Raw genomic sequence first — 6,000 nt, 5'->3', positions numbered from 1 at the left:
TAGGCTTAGCCACACCAGGGATCTTCAGGGTAAGCAGATGACGAACACCTCCTGCTCTGTCCCTTCCCAACCAAAGATAACAATAGCTGTATAGGGAGTTCACTCATGTTTTGGACCAAAACCCATCCAGTTTCATAAAAATCCATTGTCACTGTTCCTTTCAATGACATCAGTATAAATATGCATGTTTCCAGAGCAGAATATATATCTTAATTTTCTCATTCTGGTTGAAAATAGGTAAAGCTGGGTAAATACTGCAAAATACTGTGTGTGTGAATATTTTTTAGTGCCAAATCCTGAGCATAAAGTGGTTTGACATTGTATGAAATGTCACAATCTCTCTAATATTTGGCCTTCCTTCAGTCACTCATTATATTAAAAAGTAGCATGGCAAGATGGCTGCAGACCATGGATGGACAAAAATACCCCAGCACACTGTGCTCTCTCTGTCTATCGACACGCAAAGGAGTTCATCCCCTGACCCTACCTTGCACCATCCCTGGGGCTGCCCCAGAGATTTGTGGATTTGCATGAATGAGCCAGATCTGGGAACTTCATTACATGGTGCCTGGTTCAATACCATCACCTTAATAAACAGTGTGTGTTTGATTAGATTGTTTATTTAATTCCCTTTACCTGTGTTTGTACCTCACTTGTTTTAATTCTTCATTAATATCTGTATGATGCAGTTTTAATAATATGAATGTTCATTTAATAAAGTATTTGTTATTAAATGCTTGCTCAGCTCTAAAAATAGATCTTATAACATGTCATTAAGAAATTTAGTACTAAGTGGCCAGGATGATACTATTGTAGAACAACAGTATAGGTCAGAGGTCTACTGCTGTTTAGTAAATCACAAATAAGATCAATTCACCTTCACAAGTAATTTGGATTAATATACAATTTTCAAACTTGGGTGCCTAGAATCAAGCTCCTAAATCCATATATAAGTACCTAAATAAAAGACCCAATCTATGATTTTCCAAATTGGATACCTTAAGTCAGGGTTCTAATTCTACAAAAAATTACATATGTGGGCTGATTTAAAAAATGCTGAGTACCCAGAAGCAATGTAGTAATGGATTGTGGTGGTGGTTGTTGGGTTTGTTTGTTTTTTTAAATCAGTAGGCAGGCCAGTAGGTGACATCAAAGTATTGAAACTATATGAATGGTGATTGCTCTAGCTTGGTGAATCTGGCATCCATATGTTCAATAGTAGTTTCAAGCATTAGATCTAATTTATTATTATTTTGTCTCTTGAGACCCAGGAATGTTTATTTCTTTAAATTTGCCATTCCTTCGGATGACTTTTCAGAATCAAGGGCTGGAACAATCTTCCATTGCTATGAGCTCCAGCATGGCATTTCTAGTAAAAAAAATTTAAATGAAATTTTCATGATTTTTCCTTGGTTTTGGCTAGCTTTTGCATGGCCTCAAGAAAAATTAGATTATCCCTTTGAAAAGTAAGAGAATTCAGTCACAATACTGATTGAGGCCATCCTGAAAAACATGTGCCCCCAAATTTACCTTACTTGTTGTCTTTAAGAATATACCTAACTTAGGGTACACCAGACCCTGACTCACTTTCTGAAATAGGTACCAAATGGGAGAAAGCACCCTCCGACTTGCCTCAACAGCAAGAGTGGTACATCATTACCATTGTATTAAATAGTAAACTATCTTCCCTCTGCTCACTCCCACTATCAAACTCTTAAACATAGGGGTAGTCTTTTCTTTGGCCCAGAATGACAATTTAATGACTATGGCTGATACAGTGCACTACAAAAGCACAACATCTTGACTAAATTTGGCCTGCAAACTATTTGAATATCCCATATTCACTGCTATATTATCGAAATTCAGGCCAACCAGTTTTGATTTGAGCTGTTCTGCCTTGATCTCCATAACCCCTAAAGGTATTTCTATTCCCTATGTGAAACCATCAGCTGTTCCAGATCATGTCATGTCATGTCAGCAAAGAGAGTATAAGGTGTCCTATTCTGCACACATCTGACATACATCAAATCCTGCTCAACTATAAATCTGCCAGCAGATCTGTCAGCAAGCACAGTAATAAATCTAGCGTTCTGTATACATTTTTGAGCCACTTCATCAAGAAGCTTTTTAATTGTTTCTATAAAGTTTTCACTCCATGGGTGCTAATATAGTTTATACTAGTTAAAATAATTTATGACCATGTAATTGGGAGACTATTTTGTAATTTCGAAAACCGAAATCATGTTTAGCAACTGCATAGGTGGCGATAAATATGTTGGCAAATTATTGGATCGCTCATTTTGTATTTTATGGAGCAATGTAGTAAGAAACGATATTTGTAGACTGACACACTCTCTGCTTCCATGCATTTCAGGGGAAGAGCAGAGCAGCCATGTACATGTAGGGAATGAGTTCTAAAGGTCTTACGTCCACTGACAGTAGGCCTGGCCTTATTATAAATCTTCTCAGATGCTTTTTGCCAATTACACAAGACATTTTATCTTTCTGACATGAAATCCATGGGTACTCAGCTTTCCATGAATTCTGGAAAGTGAGTTCATATCTCAGTTTGTAATATTTCTTAGTATACACTTCTTTACCATATGGTCTACCATATGGTGAGTTACCCTTACTTGGCTCAGGACATTCAGTATTAATACTCTGTAAACAAACTGGCAGCCCGCCAGCAGATTACCCTGACAGGCCGCATGCAGGCCGCAGGTTGCCCAACACTGATTTAGGCTGATGGTGCTGGTAGGAGGGTTACCAAAAAGAACCCAATAGGATTTTTGAAGAGTTCTGATATTTTCCAGCTATTTTTTAAGTTAACCACTTCTCTGTGTGTATGACATTTTTACAAATAGTTTGTGAGTCAAATATGAGTTTGCAAATTAAGCTACCTGGTCCTGGGGGCAGTAAAGCTAAGCTGGCAGTTGCCAGGCCGTAACAAAATATTAAAGAGGCCATCTGCCTCCTAAGTTCAAATCAAGTTCTGGTTTGCTGCACATAACCTTTTCTGGCTTGGTTGGCAAGTTAAAACCTTACTTGCCTTTTTGTCAAAAATAACAGCCTTTAAACTACCTAACCTTGCCCCATTGTTTGCAAATCTTATTCTCCCTCTTAAAATTAAATCAAACTGCCTTACCGCTATTGCTAAGTTCGCTAACCTCTAAAAGTTGCTATAGAGCTTTCACTAGTTTGGTTAGGAAGTTAAACTGCTACTTGCTTTGCTAGGAATGATAAAGCTTTTGAACTATCTGATTGTAGCTGCAAAGCCCAGACCCAGGGTATGTCTACACTGGCAAGTTCCTGCAACATAAATTATACCACTTTTATTAAAATGCTGGAATTAAACCACTGTTGCATGTCCACACTGTGCTACTTGTGACATCCACATTAGCAGCTCTTCCAACGGCAAAGACATCAGTGCATTGTGGTAACTGCCCCACTGTGCAACTGGCCAGAGGGTGCTTTGGGAAGGGTTTGCAATGCCTCATGGGGCAGGCACAGAGTCACATGATGCAGGTTTCCCAATCCCATTGTTCCGTAGGCATCCTACTACATTGTCAGCTGATTTTCAACTGACGTGGGTGGGGGAGAGGGTGTGACAGGGAGTGTGTGTGTGTATGGAGTGGGGAGAGAGTATGTTATGGGGGACAGAGAGTGTGTCAGCATGCTGTCTTGTAAGTTGAGATAGCGGCAGGAAGCAACCAGTCCTTAGGCAGGGGAAGGGGGAAACCCCAACATCAGCCCCCGCCTCCCTCTCTGGGCGATTTGCTCTCTCTCTCTCTCTCTCTCTCTCTCTCACACACACACACACACACACACACACACACACACACACACACACACACACACACACACACAGACAGCTGCCTCTGTGTTCAATAGCATGAGCATTCCACATCAATGGTTTGCTTTGTGTCCCAGAGCAGATCAGCGCAGCATGCAAGGGCTGTCAGAAACAGTGCTTTGAAAGAGGAGGTGCTAATTTCTCCGGGGCAGCCGAGTTCAAAACAATGAGCAGAGCAGCCACTTGAGGCAGTATGGGACAGCTCTGGAGGACAATTACAGTGCAGAAAGCAATCAAGTGTCAACACTGGCAATAGAGCGCAAGAGCCTCTGCACAACTAGCCTTACGACTCTCGTTGAGGTGGGTTTTTTGCAGGGCTGCAACTGAGGAGATTCTGTGCACTAAGTGGCTTGGCAGTGTGTACACGTCTGCAGTTTGAGTGCAAAAAGCTGCTTTACTGCGCAGAAACTTGCCAGTGTAGACAAGCCCCCAATCTCCCACCATCCCTATCACCACAGACCTCTAATCAGAGAACTAATAGACAATACATTCAAGCTAAGGCTTATCCTCATGTTCAGCAGCATGCTTCTTTCTGGTCCCATATCCTTATCCCAAAGCAATTCTTGTGTGGCTGACATTGGTAGACCCATTGACCTCCCTTTCAAATGGGTATCAGCTATAATAGTTTGTTCCACCTCCTCCCCTGTGACTGGCAACTGAGTTCTATTGCCTCCTTTTCTCTCGTCCCTCTGACAGGTCAGTCCAACTGCTTTGCTCACCCCTTCTCCTCAAGCAGCTCAGTTATGAGTTCTCTGCTCCACTCAGTTCCTCTGGTAATCCTCCGCTGAGGTATAAACAAAAATTTAGGAACAATTTTATCCATCTGTAATAAACAATTTAAGGGTTATCTACATGGGGATGTCCAGGAAAATAAATCCAAATTAACTAAAGGTGTGAATTTGAGGTAGCTTAATTAAACCACATTAAACCCCTATGTGAACACACTAATTCAGAATCAAAGTAGCATTCCAGAGTGAACTAAAATAAACTGAATTAAGGCCACTTTAACTCTAAATAACAGCATTCACACAGGGGTTTAATGTGGTTTAATTAAGCCACATCAAATTCACACATTTAGTTAATTTGGATTTATTTTCCTGGATGTTCCTGTGTAGACAAGCCCTTAACCTCAGCAGTGACCACAAAAATTAAAATGCTTCACTCTTAATTATTCAGTAACTGTGCTGATTAAGCTTTCTTTATAGCCATAAAGAATCCACAGAAAATACATACTTTTCTTATTTAATCGTACGATTAAAAATATTAATCGCGATTAATCACGCAATTAATTGCACTGTTAACAACAATAGAATACCATTTATGTAAATATTTTTGGATATTTTCTACATTTTCAAATGTATGGATTTCAGTTACAACACAGAATACAAAATGTACAGTGCTCACATTATATTATTTTTTATTACAAATATTTGCACTGTAAAAAAACAAAAGAAATAGTATTTTTCAATTCACCTAATACAAGTACTGTAGTGCAATCTCTTTATCATGAAAGTTGAACTTACAAATGTAGCATTATGTATAAAAAATAACTGCATTCAAAAATAAAACAATGTAAAACTTTAGAGCCTACAAGTCTACTCAGTCCTACTTCTGATTCAGCAAATCGCTCAAACAAATTTGTTTACATTTGCAGGAGATAATGCTGCCTGCTTCTTGTTTACAATGTCACCCGAAAGTAAGAACAGGCGTTTGCATGGCACTGTTGTAGCCAGTGTCCCAAGATATTTCCATGCCAGGTGCACTAAAGATTCATATGTCCCTTTATGCTTCAACCACCATTCCAGAGGACATGCATCCATGCTGCTGATGGGTTCTGCTCAATAACAATCCAAAGCAGTTCGGACCAATGCACATTCATTTTCATCATCTGTCAAATGCCACCAGTAGAAGGTTGATTTTTTTTTTTTTGGTGGTTTGGGTTCTGTTGTTTCCACATTAGAGTGTTGCTCTTTTAACTCTTCTGAAAGCACGTTCCACACAGGGGTGAAAGTAACTTAAAAGACTTACCAGTATGCCGGAGTCCTGAGCAGGAGGGCGGGGCGTCAACCAGAAGGGGCAGGGCCTCAACCAGAAGAGGCGGTCCTTTAAATCCCCAGGCCCTTTAAATCAAGATTTAAAGGGCACGG

The sequence above is a fragment of the Mauremys mutica genome, chromosome 1, assembly GCF_020497125.1.
Source record: "Mauremys mutica isolate MM-2020 ecotype Southern chromosome 1, ASM2049712v1, whole genome shotgun sequence".
Classification (NCBI taxonomy): Eukaryota; Metazoa; Chordata; order Testudines; family Geoemydidae; genus Mauremys; species Mauremys mutica.
Note: the sequence above shows the minus strand (reverse complement) of the source record.